Below are 19,908 nucleotides of genomic sequence, written 5' to 3'. Positions count from 1 at the left end.
TTCAATACACACTCTTTTTCTGAGTTCTGACTAATTTTTTTCTTCCGGCTTTAAGGGACTCATTGGTTTATTTGGTACTGAGCTATGCTTAACCCTTGCCGTACTCTCTTGTACTTTTTGTCTTTCAGCCCTTTTTTTTCATATTTCCAATGACTTCTCACTGTCTTTTTAATATTTTTTGCTTGGACCCACACCTCTTCTACTGCCATATCAAGAATATTTTTTCAAAGAACATCCTAAGTCTCCTGAGGCTGTGAGGTTGTGGAGGGAACAACTTGCTCTCAACTCATCGATTGCTCATTGGAAAGAGGATTCCCAAGCTTGGGTTTCCAGTCTCCTGCCCATAGTAGTTCCTTCCTCTCTATCCAGTTTTCTGTGGTAGTATCTTCCAAAATAACATCTACTTCCCAGTTGTACTCCTTTTCTTTCAATGCCTGGGCAAAATCAATGTTTCCTGATTCCTGTGAGTTTTGAGGGCATTCAGATTGAGTCACTGCAATGATGGAACTAGTCAGTGATTCCCATGGCTGGACCTTGAAACCTTGAAAGATTGATTATACTGACCATACCCTATCTGAAGGGGCATCTGGGCATCAGAATAGTTATAGTAGGAGGGTTAAGTATTTAGGTTTTATCATATTATTTCATTTGCCTTTTGTCTTATGTGGTGTTTGTGTTCCTATCTTGTGCATTTAATTTTTGTTGCTACAGATATGGCATATATTTCCTTCTTTTGAAGTTTTTGAAGTTGGAAGGCTATATGGTAAACAACTACTCCATAATCTTACCAATCATAGGATTTTTTTGGTATATTTTTAGAATCTAGTGTATTTTTTTAGTACGTACAAGCTGATTCTCCTGTTTCTGTCTCTTGTGTCTCAGTTACTAATAAGGACAAACAATGGGATTTAAACCACAACATTCATGTTCTGTAAGGGCCAAATTTAGTATGGGGAGAGTTAATTGGATGGCTTGCCATAATATTGGGGTAAGAAAGGGAATTAGCAGCCTCTTTCAAAAAACAAAACAGGTTTTATTGATGGGAACAAAATTACAAGACAAATGAAGTTAGTAGGGCAAGGGACAATGAGAAAGGGGATAGAGGAAGGGAAAAATATGTCCCATTTCCCAGATGGTTAAAATCCAAACCTCGGGGCAGCTAGATGGCGCAGTGGTTAAGGCACTGGCCCTGGATTCAGGAGTACCTGAGTTCAAATCCGGCCTCAGACACTTGACACTTACTAGCTGTGTGACCCTGGGCAAGTCACTTAACCCCCATTGCCCCGCAAAAAAAAAAAAAAAAATCCAAACCTCCAGGGTTTGATAATCATCTTAGATGATAATAGAATCCATGAGAATTGAGATCACCACATTAAATAATATAGAAGGAGAAGAGGGCTCAAGACAGAACCTTGAGGGTTTACCTACGGTTAGTGGGCAGGATATTGATCAAGATCCAGCAAAGGGGAATGAGAAGGAGCAATCAAGCAGCTAGGAAAAGAACCAAGAGTGAGTACTGACATAAAGACCTAGAGAAAAGAGCATCCAGGAAAAGAGGATAATTGAAAGTGTCAGAAGCTGCAGAGAGGTCAAGAAGAATGAGGATTGATAAAAGGTCATTACATTTGACAATTAAGAGATCAATGGTTTGGAGAGAGCAGTACATAGACTCTTTCTATTTTTTGGAAAACATATTTCATTAGGTACCTGCTCAATTCAGAGTGGTGCTATGTGTTATTAATAATGATATTCATATTAATAGAGAAGGGGACTGGATCTGTGAATTCCTTAGTATCAGGAAGTCCCAAATTAGGAAACTCCCACTACCAAAACAGCCTAGTATATTCTATGCACCATAATCTTTGATTCTTAGAGCACTGTTAAGTTAAGTGATTTTTCTAGGGTCACATAGCCAGTTTGTGTGAGAAGAGGGAATTGATCTCAGGTCTTTTTGGATTCAGTCAGCTCTCCATCCATTATACCCCTCTGCCTCTTAGCTTCACTAATAAATTCCAGTTCCCAAAGCATGCTCCCTCCTCTGAATTCCTATAGCGCCTTATGACTCAAATGACATTTTCTATGTGCTATCTTTTGGTGTTATTTATCTCCTCTGTATTTTCCCTATCTCCTAAATCAGACTATAAGTTCCTTGATGGTAAACAAAGGCTCTAATACTAGCTCAGTATGTGAATGAAGAAATTACCTGGCAAGATCTACACAGAAGAAAAATAATTCTAGGAACAGTGTGAATTATGGTTTGCAGGGGAAGAGAGTAGAGGTGGGAAGATAGGTTTGTAAAATATTGCAATAATACAGAGGGGTCTTAATGAGGGAGACTGAATCAAGGAGAAGGCAGTGGAATTAAAATGAAGGAGACAAATGAGAGAAATACAGAGAAAGAATAAAAAACTAGGATAAGACCTCCCATGAACCTCCCCTAAGGAGGAGATTAAGACAATAAGGAGATAACCTACTTTTTCTCACTATAAATATAATGATTTTCATTCCCCTATTCGAGACACCTATCTCCATGGTGCTCCCTCTGTGGTCAGCAGTCTTTCAATAAAACTTGGGAAACTGAGTCACTGAGTCTTGTAATTCTTTGGGACACCTCACAATCAATCTGGTCAATTAAATCCATCGCCCACATCAGAGGGGCAGCATAAGCAAAGAAGAGGCAAAGATTCATAATATACTCTATACTCATATCATCATATCATATCATATATAAATCATATCATATTATAAATTTATATTACAAATATTACTATATTATTGTTATCATTCTTGAAATGCAAGGCCCAATTCAGATACAACAATCTCCCTAAAGTTCCCCGTTTCCCTCAGTTGGAAGTCATCTCTTCCTCTTCAAGTTTCTTATAGAATTTTGTATCTCTGGTTGGCACTCATCATATCACATCAACTCTCATGGTTTCAATCCTGATCTCTATATAGATAATTCCAAGATCTAGATATTCAGCCCTAGACTCTCTCAAATACGTTGGTCTCATATCACAAACTTCCTATTGAATATTTCTAATTGATTACCCTTCATGGCCAAAACAGAACCTAAATCCTCTTATCTCATGCATTATAATTTTTAAGGGCAGCACTATGCTCTCAGCCACACAGGCTCACAACATGGTGTCATCCCCAATTCTTCCCTCACCTTGTATATCCAATAAGTTGCCAAATTTTGCCATTTCTACTTGCATAGTGTCACTCTTCTATATCTCCCTTTTTTTTTCTACACACAGAGCTGTTACTCCGTTTCAGATCCCTAGAACGCTGCAGCTGTCTTCTAATTGACTTCCCTATCTCTAATCTCTTCCCACTCTTAATTCATCCACTATTCAAAAGTCTAAGTGATTTTTCTAAGGGGGGTATGTGGGAGGGTGGGTGGTTACCATGTCACTTACCTACTCAATAAACTTCAGTTGTTTCTTTTTACCTCTAGGATCAAACATAAAGTCATTTTTTGGCATTGAAAATTCTTCACAACCTGGTGCCTTTATACTTTTCCAGTTACATTTTCCTCATTTCTATACACTCTACAATCCTAGGTATTTTGACCTATTTAAAATTTCTCAGACATTTCACTCACCTCTTATCTCTATGCTTTTCTGTAGATTCCCAGTGTTTGGACTGTTCTCCCTCCTCACCTTTAACTTCTTAAAATGTCTGGTTTTAAGTGGCTCAAATACCATCTCCTGTAGGAAGCATTTTCTAGTATACCATACTTCTAGGAGTTTTCTCTTTTAGGTTATGTTCCATACAGTACATTTATATATCTTGCACATATTTATTTATTTTCATGTCATCTCTATAATTGGAATGGACGTTCCTTGAGGGCAAAGACTATTTTTGCTTTTCTTTGTGTCCCCAGTGCTTAGAACAATACTTGGAACACAGTATGCATTTTAATAGTGAGACTTTAAACAATTTTTGTATTATGGAACCCTTTGGCAGTCTGTTGAATAAACTTTTGGACCAGTTCTCAGAATAGTGTTTTTAAATGAATAAAATAGAACACTGAGAATTACATGGAAAACCAATTATATTGATATAAAGATGCAATTTTTTCCCCATCCAAGTTAATGGATTCTAGTCAAAGAAACCTTTATTTAATAAATGCTAGTTGACTATTTGTTTGATATATTATAGTCAATTGACTATACATATGGTACCCCCAACTTCATTAGATTATAAATTCCTTGGGGATAGAAATTGTCTAATTTGGTGTCTAATATGGGGTTTTGTAATAGTAGATTCTTATAGGAATAGTTTAAGTAACCAAATATTCTAAGATATTACAGGGCATAACTCTAACTATTTGGGTTAGGACCACATAACAGAAGCACTGCAAAGGTGAGTGGGCCTGGAGATTCTGTTTGAGAACAATCATTATTCTAAGGGAGATTCAAAGAAACAAAAGGACAGGTGATTTAAGGATTTAGGCATGAAGTCTAATATAAAAAAAAAAAACAATACCTATCTTGATATTGGTAAACCTCCTTTTAGACAGATTACTTTCTACCCTTATGTCCTCTTTGCTCTTTCCAAAGAAGGACAGTTCTTATGAAAAAATAACATTTCCAAGTGGCAATATGTAAACCATAGTAGAGGCAGATTTTCTCCATAAGGTAAAAGGAAGTATAGGTATTGTTTTCTTCTCATCACATCATTGGTACAGCTATTTCTAAAAGCATGTGTCTATACCACAAGTCTAACTATATTGCAAGTTCAAGGGCCATAATTCTGCCTTCAAGGTGATTTCTTCAATTGGAAAACTAGTGAGATTAATCATGCCATTGAATTTATTTAAAAAAAGTGTAATTTGTACTTTTTAATAAGTAGTTTTCATATGAACTTTTTTCTAAATATTTAATATACTACATTTCTCTTAGAAACCTGAGTTTTAAGAGAAAAGAATTAAACCTGTAATTATACATGCTGCCTGATTGATGACAGAGGCACTAAAGGATATTCTGTATAGGTGTATATTAGAACATTTTCCCACTACAGAATTTAGTCAATGGACCATGATGATCCATTTGCTACCAACTTATCATTTCAAAGACACATTTAGTGACTCTAAACCTGTATTGTTGATTCTAAATGACATAGTCTACAATGCAGATTCCCATTTCTGGGGTCTATATAAAGATGTTTTATCTTGACACAATGACATTTAGCAACATGGCTTAATTTAGCTTTCTCTTTGAACAAAAATAGATCTTTAGCTAAGATATTAACACCAAAGTCACGTAACTTTTCCATATTTATTTCTTTACTTCACCTCAAGAAAGAGTGGCTAATGCCCTTGCAACCAAAATTTCCTCTGACCTGAAGTATACAATTCTTTATGGAAAACCTGAATCTGGAAAAGAACTTAAAAAGCATGTATGGCCAATAGAAGTATGACAAGAGAAGTCTTGCTATATGTCACTAAATCATGGTACTTTTATGTCTGAATAGATTCTATGAAACAAATCATATTTTGTATCTTTGTCCCTTACAAGAGACACATAAGAAATCCTGCCAATATAGCTAAAAATTCCAATGATTGATTCCCTTGTTATCCCTTATTTTCACCAAAGATAATACAATTCCATTGTAGCATTAAAAAAGAAAAGAAAGCTGCCCAAAGACAAGAAAGTGGTTAGGCAAGAAACCATAAAACTCATGTAACCCTGACATGGTAACAAAACATTGGGCTATTAAAGCATTCAAAACTTTATTTTCTTTGAGGGATAAACTCAGATTACACAACTAGAATGGTGAGTAGACTTGAAACTATGTCTTTTGAAGATCTGGTGTAGGGATGAGACGTTTAGCTTGGAGAAGAGAAAATTTAGTAGGGATATTAATGCTATTTTTAATTAGTAAAAGGAACTTCTTATGGAAGAAAGGCTAGGATTATTCTGTATAGAGATAGAACTAAAATGAGTGGGTTGTAAGGCAGATTTCAACTCAATATAAATATAGCATCCCCTCTAGGGTAACTCTCCTGACATCTACTAGAAATGGTAATTTGGTAGAAGGTTGTTTACCAGTTTGACATTTAAGGTTCTAGGAGTAACCCTCAGGAGTTTAAGATGTTTTGAATACTCATGAGCCCTCACCAGTGTGCTCCACAAAGCTGATTAACCAGTCAAAGTTAATTAGCTTTTAGGAGTATTTATTAATTTGTTTAGTTAAAATAGATTATATGAAAACATTTACCCCTCCTTCACCCTCATCAAGTCTGAGACATACTTCCCTGCAGAGCCTAGGAAAAAGTGGACTCAAACTTAGAAAGCACATATTGCAAAACTCAGTTCCTGGTTGGAATTATCCCTTTGTGGAGTCTTTGTGAAAATCCACTTAAGTGTAGCTCTCTGCTGAACATTGACAGTCAGTTCTTTTGTAGAGTCAATAACTCTATGCTCTCTGAAGCTGCTCTAAGTTTATCTAGTTTGTCCTCTCTCAGTTCCCACTGAGATGAATTTTCTATTACTGGTGCAGTCTATGAATAGACAAAGTCAAGGGTAGGGGGGAGGTAAGGGAATTCAAGAGGCTCACTTCCTCTCCCCCTTACTGTTCTCTGGTTTCAGGCACAAGGATCTAACTCCTTGAAATATTTCCTGAAGCTTGACCCTTTTTCGAGTCAATTGGGGATAAGTGAGTTGTCCAGGGCCCCACAGCTAGTAAGTGTTGGAGGCTGTATTTGAACCCCAGCTCTTCCTGATTCTAGGACCACTGCTCTGCACAACTTAGCTGCTCCTGCCCCTTGAAGCAATTGCTAAATTCCTTTCTTTGCCTATGCATAAGCCTAGAGGTACATCTGATTCTTTGGCCAATCCCAATACACTTTCTATTAATCTTATTCTGATTTTATCTAATGGCTCAAAAGCACTCTATTCCTCCCCAAATAACTTATTAATTTAATTGATTGGTTCAGTAGAGGTATCTAGGCCTTATTCATACCTCGGATTGATTAATTCTGTATCAGGCCATAAGGCATCTTGTTAGTTACATCAATTAGTGCTGCAGATTGTAGAAAATTTGTTTTACGTGAGAAAGAACCCTGTAACAAAGCAATCCCCAAATATCATGGAATGGGTTGAACTGTGAGTTCTTGAGTCCCCCATCAGTGGGATATCCAAAAGCAAATTTTTTGGGATCCTTATATATGTAAATAATTTAGAATTTCTAAAAGTCTATCATTACCCAAGAAGTCAAAAATAGAGAGATTTGTGTGGTGAGGTATGCATGTAGAAGATTTTACATACCGAAATATTTGGTGTAACATTAGCTTTCACAGTTCCCATTTATATAATATTTTATAGCTATAAAGCAGAGTATCATTTTTCCCAATCCCCCCCGCCCAAAGTTTACACAGTTGAAAAGGACCACAGTAGTCAGCTTGTTCAATCTTTACTTGAAAAAAGAAAATAATCTTAAGAACCTTTTCTGACAGTCATCTAGCTTTTCCTTAATGATTACCAAATGAGGTTTACCCACTAACTCTTCATACAACCTGCTACCTTTGGATAGCTCTGATTGTTAGAAGGTTGGCTCTTACACCTTGATATGGATGCAACAACTGGCTGTCAAGACCTAATTGCTGAATATTTTGTACAAATTTTCTACAAATTAGGTCTTGATTTATTATTTTGTTGATTGTTTAGACTTAAGAAAGTGTTAATAGTGCAGATTAAACTAAAAAGTATGTGCACACATTTTTTTTTCCTCTCAGCAGAGCCAGGTGGTTAAACATTTACAAGCACATCCCCATATTAGTCTACTAACATTGCTTCAACTGAGCAGGAGAGCAGTAAAAGGCTCAATGAATGAAGTCATTACTGGACTTGAGATGGTGCCTGTAGGCTAAAAACAGCAATTAACAACAACAACAACAACAACAACAATAATTATAACTAGCATTTGTATAGTGCTGTAAAGTGCTTTACATCTATTATCTCATTTGAGTCCTTCAATACCCCTCCTTACATCTATCATATATTTTCTTCTCTGAAACTTACATCAATTGATGTCCTATTCTGTTCTCAGAACAAAATAAATTAAAAGTCTATCTTTCAGATGGCAGCTATTCAAATACTTAATGATCACTACTCCCTTCCCAGCTCCCTCCTTTCAATCCCTTCCTCTCCCCCCTCTGCCCCCCCCCTCCCCAAGCTTGTCTCCTTCAGGATAAACATTCCAATTTCTTTCAACCTGACTCTTCGCTCTTCTGGTTCGCTTTCTCTGGACACACTCTCTATAGCTCTTTTATATTTGGCCCAAATAACCTTTCTGAGAATAAAAGCTTCAATCACATAGAATGAATGAATTTTGGCAGTTTACCAGGGAAGCTTATAATAATGATTGTGCTCAATAAAGTTACTGGACTGAATCCTGATGTTCTCAATGATCAATTTGCTCTGACAGAGCAGTTATAATAACTTGCCCTGGCTCATCTGGGGGTTAAACTTATAGAGGTTATGCCAAAGTTCATTTTGATTCTTAATACATCTTGCTCAGTTTCTTTTTCCTCTTATTTTCTCTACTCTTAAAGAGTTCTCTAGTCTTTTGAGCAAATGCATACCACATTTGATGCCCAGTATTTTCAGTGGAGTGACTTAATTAGTTTTTAAGTAAGCAGAGCAAGCTAAGTTGGGCACATCATTTTTTTCTAGTTGTAAAAATTTTTCTGCTATCTCAAGCTATGTTCCTAAGGATTGAAACATAGTGATTGACGAGATGATAAAATGATGGGGAGATGGATAAAGTCAGAGAGATAAAAGTCTCAAAAGGGAAATAAAGTGGCAGAGCAGCTGCCCCTGTCTTAATTGAAGTATAAATTTCTAGAGCTCAGTTTAAGACTTCATTTCAATCAAATATTCATTAACATTTGTTTTTTCTTTTGCAACATGTGGTACAGGTAGGCTTAGCACTTATGGTCCACTGTGTGAAGAGGAATTTAAAAACACCTATATAAGAATATTCAATGTTATTCAGTCAGATGCATGAGTAGATTCTATAAAACATAATTAACTGTATCAATTACCTCATTGCTCAGGACTTCATTTTTAGAAAATTCATGAAGAAGTCTTGGTATAGCTTGCCACCCAAACTGGAAGAACCCCCTCCTCATGGCCTCCTTTTGACATCTTGAACTAGAATTCTTTCTTGATCCTATTACTTTTTAGCCCTTTCACATTCCTTCTCAAATTATCATGTGTATATGCATGTTTATATATTGTACAAAGTAATCTCCTTAAGAGCAAGACTATTTTTCCTTTTTGTCTTTGTACTATGTGGATTGCACAAAGTAGGTGCTTCATAAATGCTTGCTGGATCAGATTGGAAGATACCTGTAAAACATCTTCAGTTGCAGAAATTCCTATTTTTCCCCACAAAAAGCAAGAAAGGTATTCAATAGCAATATTGTGGACCATAAGTAGGTTTTATTTAAAATAGATTTTTTGAGTTCCACCTTGGTGATTGCAGAGTCACACCATAGGTTGTGGTATCCAAAGTGCTGTGGAAATCTACCCGCTAATACTCTACATTTATAGCTTAATATTGATTTTATGCATCAGCCTAAACTAGTGTCACCTGAAGGACAACAAAGTCTTTATTTAAAAATGTTCTAAGAAAGAAAAATTCTTCCAAGTACAGGACTAATCTGCATTTTTATGGCTAGGTGCTAAAACGTTTGAAAACTAGGATTAAGAAGCCATGACATATCTTTAACTTTACCAAGTCCTTAGCTTCTAGCTCTATGTAAAAAAAAAATGCCACTGCCATTCAAACAATGAGAAATGAAAATGAATTAAAAATTCATATACACAGTAAAACTGCATGACACAATTTCTCTTTTTCATTTTTAAAAGTTAATCTTGTGGCAGCTAGGTGGCCCAGTGGATAAAGCACTGGCCCTGGATTTAGGAGGACCTGAGTTCAAATCCACCCTCAGACACTTGACACTATCTAGCTGTGTGACCCTGGGCAAGTCACTTAACCCTCATTGCCCCACAAAAAAAAGTTAATCTTAGACTACGAAAATATAAAAAATATACAAGGCCTACACTTGCAACATTTTTTTTAAAGTAGAAATATATATGATGGAATAAAACTAATTCACCATCCACATGTTCTATCTGTATATCCTAATCAATCTGATCCAGTAAGCATATATAAAATTTGGGAAAAAAGAGATAAACACATCCCTGAGTACATATAGAAACTGATACTGAAAAGTGGATTTTTCTTTTTAAAAACCTAATTATTCTATTTCATAATTTCTTAAAAATCATAGAATCACTGAGTATCAGAGCTGGAAGGTAATTTAGAGAAAATATCCCTCAGAGTGTTGTCAAATTTAAACAGAAAAGGGGTACACTAATCTGTATTATAAGGATCACTGTGTGTTACATATTGATAATATCCAAAGGTAATGGTATCTCTGTTTTATTTTATTAAATATTTTCCATTACATGTTAATGTAATGGAAATACCTGGCACTGCCCGGTGTGTTTGACGTTTCTGATCTATTGCAATCCTTTATTTTTCAAATAAGGAGTATGGAGATGAAATGATACTTGTAGTGCTACTGACAATAATATCAGCCTTTGATTTTTAATCTGGGTTGACCATAACTAGAACAACTAATGTATGAACACTTCTTTAGTTTTAAAAAAAAAACACTGAAGCAAAAGAGAGTTTTGAATTTACAATCTAAATCTAGGCTTTGCCACTTACTAACCAGGTGACCTTGGGAAGTCACTTCCCTTCTCTTCACCTCAGTGAATCAATGACTGATACAGGAAGAGGGATGAGCTAGCAGAATAATCTTCTGGTTTTGCTCGCATGAAAAGAGCCTTCCTTAGAGAAGTCTTGGTACACATGAGGATAAATCAAGAAAGAAAGAGTACTTCTTGGGGCAGCTAGGTGGTGCAGTGGATAAAGCACCAGCCTCGGATTCAGGAGGACCTGAGTTCAAATCCAGCCTCAGACACTTGACAGTGTCAAGTAAGTTACTAGTAAGTTACTAGCTGTGTGACCCTGGACAAGTCACTTAACCATCATTTCCCACCCTTCTCCCCCCCCCCCCACCGATAAAAGAAAGACTGCTTCTTAAGAGTCCATGTTGGCAGGCAGGCATTCAGGACTGTCCTCCGGCTTTTTCCCTTTTCCCAGGAGTCTCTGCTCAACTCCCCTTTCACATGTGATCACTGACTTCATTTCCCCTCTAACCCAGAGGGAAGAAAATAAGGAGTGGGAGGAAAAGTTATTTGTCCCATTTTGTAGCCTTTGGAAATATTTAGTTTTTTTTCCTTTAATGGCTTGTTTAAATCACTGTGCTACACATATATAGTTTTTATTAAAATTGTCAGGGGCAGCTAGGTGGTGCAGTGGATAGAGCACTGGCCCTGAATTCAGGAGGACCTGAGTTCAAATCTGGCCTCAGACACTTAACACTTACTAGCTGTGTGACTCTGGGCAAGTCACTTAACCCCATGTAACAATTGGAATAACGCCACCTGCTAGAGACTTACTGTAGAAGAGTTCCGCCCATGAAGTGAAGGTCTTTGAGGGCAAGACCAGGAGTCTTTTCTTTGGCATCAGGAAGTGACGCGGGCTAGTGGGAGGAGGAAGGAAGAGACTGGTGCTCAGTCTCGCTCTTTTTCCTTTGGACTCTGGTGGAGAGCGGAGCTAGAAATGTGCTCTTACTTTAATAGATAGGAATCTAGGCCTTTCTCTCTCTCTTTATCAAATTCTTGTTTTCCTTAATAAATGCTTAAAAGTCTAACTCTTGCTAAAGCTTATAATTTATTGGCGACCACTCATTAGATATTTTAGACAGACTAGCTAGAATTTTAGCCCTTAACACCCAATTGCCTCACAAAAAACAAAACAAAACAAAAACTGTCTGTCCATTTACTCTGAGTTTATTTACCAATAAGTGCTGTTTGGGATTGAGAGAGAAGAAATTCACCTAATAAGAGAAAGGACCTTTAAACATTCAAAATATATGGGAGAGGAAGGTTATATAACTTACGGCAATAAGCTATTTTCAAACATTTTAGATGTTCTACAGATCTTTTTCAATTATTTATGAAAGTATTTGAAAAGCTTCTGTTAGCCAACACTTTGTCACCTTATGTCCATTTATTATAATTTCTTTAAAATATATAGTTATGCTTCTTTTTAAAATGTTTTGTAATTAAAAAGAACTGTGGAATATGGATACTGATTGAACCATACTATTTCTTTTGTTTTTGGTGCTGTTGTTTTTCTATTTTGAGGTTTTTCCGTATTGTTCTGATTCTTCTCTTATAGCATGACTGATGCAGAAATATGTTTAATGTTGTTATGTATGTATATATGTGTGTATATATATACGTGTATATATGTGTGTGTATGTATGTGTATATATACATATATATATATAAAATATGTGTGTGTGTGTGTGTGTGTATGTATGTAGAAAACCTATATCGGATTGCCTGCTGTCTAGGGGAGGGGGGAGGGAGAAAAATTTGAAATTGGAAATCCTACGTAAACAAATGCTGAAAGCTATCTTTACATGTACCTGGAAAATAATAAAATACTTTTTTACAAAAAAAGTTCTATAATTAAAAAAAAATAACCAGATTAGAATGGTTTTCTAAAATTGGTCTGAATGAGTATATTGAGGCTTATTCTCTCCTATAAGCAGCTACCTGATGACCCATCTTATAGATATAAGCTACTCTAATACTTGTGTTACAAAAGAACTGTTAAACACAAAATAAGGAAATTAAGTGAATGCTAGCCTATTAAACATATCTAAAGCATGCTTTAGAGTGTAAAGAATGGCACAGGGGCTCTCTAAGAAATTAGAAATTTAGGAAGGAACATATTTTTGTACATTTGTTCATTATGTGCTCATCATGACTGACTGTGCAAGAGATGACTTCATAGATTCTGATATATTTCAAAAGTATGACCAAGGGCATAGAGAACAGTATTCCATCTCCATGAGAACAAGTCAAGATAGCAATCACATGATATATTCTCTCGTTCATTCCTTTCATCTTTCTTCCACCTTATCAAATAATTGCAATGCTCAAAGATACCAAAGCATAGACCTTTGGAGCAGAGGGAGAGAAAATTTTGCTACCTCACTAACCACTGCCCTACAACCCCTGAGAAAGTAGGATAACTAGCCAACACATATTCAAAATCAGATCACTCTTGAACAAAAAAGGAAAGATTGGAAGTTGTTTTGGTTAGCACCTTTCCTATTCTATCCAACCCCAATTCTTGGAGCAGACAATAGATTGGCAGCACCTTCCTGTTTCATTCCTCCTGTAACCCTGTCCAGCCCTTCTGTGATCTAGCTTGGTTGTAAAGAACATTATAGGATGAATTTCATTTAGATGCTTACATTTTATTTGTGAATTTTCTCTCTTCTCCCCCTTTCTATGATTATCATAGAACCATTTACTTGAAGAGGCATTTGCTGCCAAATATAGGAAAGACTGGAGGAACTTGATCAATACTACTTTTCATTTTAAGGAAATCCTGCCCAGAGTAATAGAAATCATGTAATAGGTTCCAAGACTAGGGGTATTCAATGAGGTAATTTTCCTTATACTCTCTTTACAACAGTAGTTGAATTAAGTATTTCTTTTCTTTTCTTTTTTTTTTTTTTTGAATTAAGTATTTCTGACCCTGGCTTTATTCATGTCTTCCTGTGGGAAGTCTGATATTCAGAAAGTGGAAAGAGCTAGGATGTTCACAAGGGTAGGGAACACAGAAAATGAGATTTTTTTTCCCCTCCTGTCTACAGTTAATAAAAGAATTACTTTTTTATGGAGAAGGAAGTAACACTATGATAAAAGAGATGATTGCCAAGAATAAGGAGTTTGCATTCCATTCTATTCCATCCCATCCTATTCCAAGATTAGAATGCTAAATAAAAAGAGTAGAAATTATTTGAATAAATGTTTAACATTATAGGCTATAATAATTACAGACATTGCCATTTAAAATTATAATTCAATTAGCACAATTTTCACAGATACTTTTACTTTTAAGCAAATAAAATAGTCAATGAAATATTTATTATCTATAAAGAATTGAAACATTTAGCTCATATTTCATAAAATGGTTACTTTTGCATAGCTTAGGAAATACTTGATAGGTAATACTGCAAAGGTTACAAGACAATTCTCCTGTAAATGAACAATTATACTTTGGGATAATTTAGTTTTAAAAAATTGACCTGTACTTTGGAGTTTGGGATTGCTTTTCTAAGCCAGTATTCCTATGGTTTCCTTACATGTATCTTTAAATAGCCTCTTTTACTCTAGAGGAAAGCAACTCAATTATAACAATATATATTTGCCTGAAATATTCAAGCTAAGGGAGCACCTTTCTTCAGAATCTGGAAACAAATAGAAAAGCTATGCATTATGCAATGCATCTGACAGCCCATAGAAGCCCCGGGCGGCAGTGATAAATGATTAGCTTGATTCTCTGAGTCTTACCTGTTTTCCTGTTTTTAAAAGTCCAGTCCTTGCCGTCTACCATGCAAAGTTCTTGGCCACTGGGTGAAATCCAAACAGAGTAGTTGATCATGATAATTCCAACATGTCATGGACAGTAGCATCTCTCAGGCCCCCACACTCCGACTGCTTGAAATGAACCTGCAACAAACAAGATATCCCTTCATTTTAATTGAAAAATAGTCAACCATGTCCTGGGACTAGGAGGCATCCGCCACTTAATCAATAAGGGCATCATAAAAGAGTGTGTTTGGAACCATAAATGTCTCTCAGGGTACTGCTAAACATCAGGGCAGAAAGACTGAAGTTTATGTTCTACAGAAGGTGTTTACCCTGAGTGCATGCTGCTCCTTCGTGTTATTATTGATCTATTTAAACTGTCAGGATTAATAAACAATATTTATATTAAAACACAAGCACATCATAGTGCATCTCAATTACTCCTCCCTCAATATAGCTGTCTACTAAATACACATAGCTTGCATTTGTGTGATGCAATCACTGGTTTCTAAATTCATTGAAAAAAAAAAAACAACTTAGGATTTTTAGTACAAAGAAACATAATAATGACCTGAAGAATAGTTAATAGACATCTGTAGCTGGAGCAGTGAAGTTGGGATTTAACATATTCTTGGGGCATTTTCAAATGGAATTCCCTTATTATATAATACAATAACAACAAACATTTATATGATGTCTTTAAATGTGAAATTGCTTTAAATCCACACAATAAATCTGAAAACAGGGTGCTTTTGTTTTTTTTTCATGTTACAGATAAGAAAACTAAGACCAACAAGAGTTAAATGGCTTTCCAAGGATCACAAAACTCATAAGAATATGAGGCGATATTCAAGCCTCACTCCAAGTCCTGCATTGGATATACTACCCCATTCTGCCTTTCTAATAATACAGTGATAACCCAGTTTAGATCTCTGTTTCTGTTTTAGCAAGAGTGACTACTTTAAAATTTCATTTGCTAGTTTTTACAATTAATAAGGATTTCCCCCCTTTCTACTTTTCCTTCTTGCTTGCATTTAGCGAGAAGAAAAAAAAAAAGCAACCTTGTAACAAAAATTAATAATCAAGCAAAACAAGTTGCTGCATTAGCCATTTTCAAAAATGTATGTCTCATTCTTCACTTTGCTATTTTCATCAGCATTCGGTTAGGAGATTGGTACCATGTATCAACATTGGTCCTCCAGGATCGTAGTTCATCTTCCATCAATCAGACTTCTTATGTATTTCAAATTTGTTTGTCTTTATAACTTTTATTGTCTATGAACCATTCTTTCTGCTGGTTCTGCTCATTTTACCCTGCATCTATTTATACAAGTATTACCAGATGTTTTTTCTTGTCTGAAGCTTCCTTTTATCATTTCTTAGGTTAGATTATAACACCATTATATTGGAATTAGCATAATTTATTCATATATTCTCAATGGCCACCTCCTTAGTTTCCAGCTCTTTACCACTACAAAAAGATCCATTATAGATATATTTATACATGAAGGTCCTTTTCTACTTTCTTTTATCTCTTTGAGTATAGGCTTAATAGTGGTATCTTTGGATCAAAGGGTAAGCATGAGTGAATGACATTTTGGACATACTTCCAAATTGCTTTCTAGGATGGCTGAAATAATTCATAGCTCTGCCAACAGTTCATCAATATTCGTATTTTTTTGCAGTACTTTCAGAATTTGTCATTTTCCACTTTTTTGGAACTTTGTTAATTTGATGACTCTAAGGTATAATCTCAAATTTTGTTTAACTTGTATTTCTCTAATAATTAATCATTTGTAGCTTTTAAAAATGATTGTTGATAGCTTTTTTTTCCCTTGGAAAAGTGCCTATTTATATCCTTTGATCATTTATAAATTGAGGAATGGTTCTTATTCTTATGAATTAGGTACATTTTCTTATAAATATATTGAAAATGATCAGTTTAGCAGAGAAAGATTTTTTCTTCAGTTAAATGTTTCCCTTCTAATTTGAGTTACATAAGATTCATTTGTACAAACACTTTAAAATTGTATGTAATCAAAATTGTTTCATATCCTTTGATCCTTGCTATATCTTGTTTGGTCATAAACTTTTCTCTTTTCCATAGATCTGAAAGTTAGGGTCTTTTTGGTATATGGTAGTATTTTAACTTATTTTCCAATTACATGTAAAGATTGTTTTCAACATTCAGTTTTTGTAAGATTTTGAGTTCCAATTTTTTTTTCCTTCCTTCTCCTTCCTCCTCCCTCCCCAAGGCAGCAAACAATCAGATATGGGTTATATATGTACAATCATGTTTTGCATATTTCTATATTAGTCATGTAAAAAAAGAATCAGAACAAGAGAGAAAAAAATAAACAAAGAAAGTAAAAATAGTATACTTTGATCTCCATTTAACCTCCATAGTTCTTTTTCTGGATGTGGAGAGCATTTTTCATCATAAGCCTTTGGAATTGCCCTAGATCACTGCACTGCTGAGAAGAGCCTAAGTCTTTCACTGTTTCTCTTATTTGAATATAATGAGACTATTGATATCGAAGTCATGTATCCATTTGGAGTCTATCTAGGTATATGGTGTGAAGTATTCTAAACTTAATTTCTATGACACTGCTTTCCAGTTTTCTTATGAAATTTTCTTGACTAGTGAATAGTAGCTGAGGTGGTAGGTGTCTGAAGCCACATTTGAACTCAGGTCTTTCTGACTCCAGGCCCAGGGCTCCATCCCCTGAGGTAGTGCAGAGTGCTGGGCCTGGGGTCAGGAAAACACCTTTGTGATTTCAAATATGGCCCCAGATACTTATTATCTATGTGACTTAAGCAAGTCACTTAACCCTGTTTGCCTCAGTTTCCTCAGCTATAAAATGAGCTGGAGAAGGAAATGGCAAACCACTACAGTATCTCTGCCAAACAACAACAACAACAATAAGTCATTTTAGGAGCCCAGATGTATCTGCTTGGGAGTCACCAAACAAATATTCAGAACTTCAGACCCTAAAGTACCTGTCATTTACTGTACGTATAATATATACCTAAGTTAAAAACCAAATATCAATACATGTGCTTAACAGAGCTAAACAGTTACAGACAACAACACAGGACATTTATCTGCTACTTTATAATGTACAAAGTAGTATTCTTACCACAATCCTATGAGGCAGATAGTATAAGTATTGTTATCTTCATTTTATAGACAAAGAAATTGAAGGTTGAAAAGTTGTGTTCATAGTAACACAGCTGATTCCAAATCTATTTCTTATTTGACTACACATTGCTATGTCATTTGGATATTAGGATATTTGCTTAATTAATACATTTTGCCATCATTAAACTATTAATGTCTACGAATGAATGATAATGTATTTGAAAGCAATAAATATGCTTGTATTTCTCTCATCTTGCATTTCATAGGAAGGACTCAGGTTCAATCAATACTTTATGAAGTGATACTTGTGAATGAAAAATAAATTAAGAAAGAACCATCCTTCACAATAAAATTAAGTACATTAAGTATGATTAAATTTATTTAGTTGATTTTATCTTGTGGGTATTTGGTCTTGTGCTACTGGTCTTTATTCAAAGCAACCAAAAGTAGTGAGAAAAGTAAGCACATACATACATTTAAACAACTAAAGTTATTTCACAACTATATGCAGAAATGCTAAGTAAAGCAAGGCAATATCAAATATGCTGGCTTTGGGTATAATTTAGGAGTTATCATCATTTGGTAATTTCATGGACAGAGGTAAAAATTGAGTTTAATAATCTATAAAATGTCATATATACCTATTGGTGATTAGAATTCCAGGTATCATTCTCCACCCTACCCCCTCCTCCATAAATGTGGTATTTTTTACAACAAAGCATGTAGAAGAAATATCCGATAATGGGATTTCTACAAGAATGTAAAAACCAAGAAAAGATTGTATATCTGTAAATAAGTTCAACTAAACTATGGTACATGAATCTATAATATGAGAAAACTTCTTATTTCACTTATATTTCGTCTTTTTGGGGGGTGGGTGTCTCTTTATCTTAAAATTTTGTGATGATTAAACAAAGAACATACCATGCTCCCCTTTCAGGAAAGAGTTAAAATTTTCAGCACAATAACAAAGTCAAAGGGTAATAAGAAAACCTGAGTTTTAGGCTCTAGTTTCCACTCTTCAGTCAATGTCTCACCTGAGTGACCTTGGGTAAATCAGGTTGTGTGGTTTTTTTGTTTGTTTGTTTGTTTTTGTAAATCTAGGGCTTTGGACTAGTTGATTTCTAAGTTCCCTTCCAAGTATAATATTATATGAGCATCTATGTACCTCTTTGCCTGATATATAATGACAGAATCTTCTGAACTGATTTTAGTTGAAAGAGAATTAATGAGTGTTATATTCAGAGATATTCTCTTGGTATGAATGGATTAGTGAAAAAGGCTAGATTCAAATAGACTAAAAGAATTCTGGAACAAATTTCCCCTGGAAGAAACTGTGTTCATTCCTATTTTCTTAATGTTGACTTCTAAACATAAAAACAAAATGATTTTAATTTAATTTGCATTTTGGGGAAAATTTTGTTTCTAATGTGTTTAAACTGTAATAACTTTCAGGTACAGAGATAGTATTATTAAGGCACTAGTAGTAGAAAAAATGTTTTTTGATTTGCATTTATGGTCCTTTGGGCACATTTTTACTGGTGCATTTATTTTCTGTTTCTTGGGATTGTCTTGTGATCAACAATGAGTTAATAGTCATGGAATGACCTTGATAATTTTCTCAAACCCATGTAACCTTGTTTTCCTTAAGTGTACTTAGACAATTTTCTGAATCAGAAAAGATAAGAAAATGGAGGATTATTATTTTCTAATTGCTTATTGAATAATGATGGGGTTAAAAATTAAACCTATACAATATTTAGAAATATTTCACTTGGTCATAATTAGTATATTTTCAGATACTTTTAGTAGTATTATAATTTACTATATAAATATACACATATATACATATATACATATATACACACATATATAGTGTGTGTATATATGTATATATAGTATATTATTTACACACATATACACACATATACATATATACATACATATATACATATACATATATATACATATATATGTATATATATATATATATAATTTTCCATGTTTCTGATAAAACTATGTCTGGCAAATTAGCTAGTTACTTCCTTCAATTTTCAAGCTATTCTATTAACTTAACCAAGGGAAAGGAATCCAATTAAAATGTACATCTTCTATAAGGATAGGCTTAAAACTTACAAATTCCAATTCTTTGACACGGTTGTGTGATGATTTTGATGTCACTTCTCAGACTGAGATATCAGCACTGTGACAATAAATCCTATT

The 19,908-nt window shown here is 34.8% G+C and overlaps 1 protein-coding gene across 7 annotated transcripts in view; it reads right to left on the bottom strand.

Annotated features, from left to right (window-relative positions):
- Positions 1-19,908, bottom strand: part of LINGO2 (leucine rich repeat and Ig domain containing 2) — a 1,558,843-nt gene that overhangs the window by 362,054 nt on the left and 1,176,881 nt on the right. For all 7 annotated transcript variants that reach the window (XM_043976351.1, XM_043976354.1, XM_043976355.1 and 4 more), the window contains one exon: positions 14,526-14,684. The gene's annotated coding sequence lies outside the window, so the exon portion shown is untranslated. The remainder of the gene's footprint in view (positions 1-14,525; positions 14,685-19,908) is intronic.

This window comes from Dromiciops gliroides, chromosome 1 (genome assembly GCF_019393635.1).
Source record: "Dromiciops gliroides isolate mDroGli1 chromosome 1, mDroGli1.pri, whole genome shotgun sequence".
Lineage (NCBI taxonomy): Eukaryota > Metazoa > Chordata > Mammalia > Microbiotheria > Microbiotheriidae > Dromiciops > Dromiciops gliroides.
The sequence above is the reverse complement of the archived record's forward strand: the minus strand, read 5'-3'. Positions and strand labels throughout refer to the sequence as shown.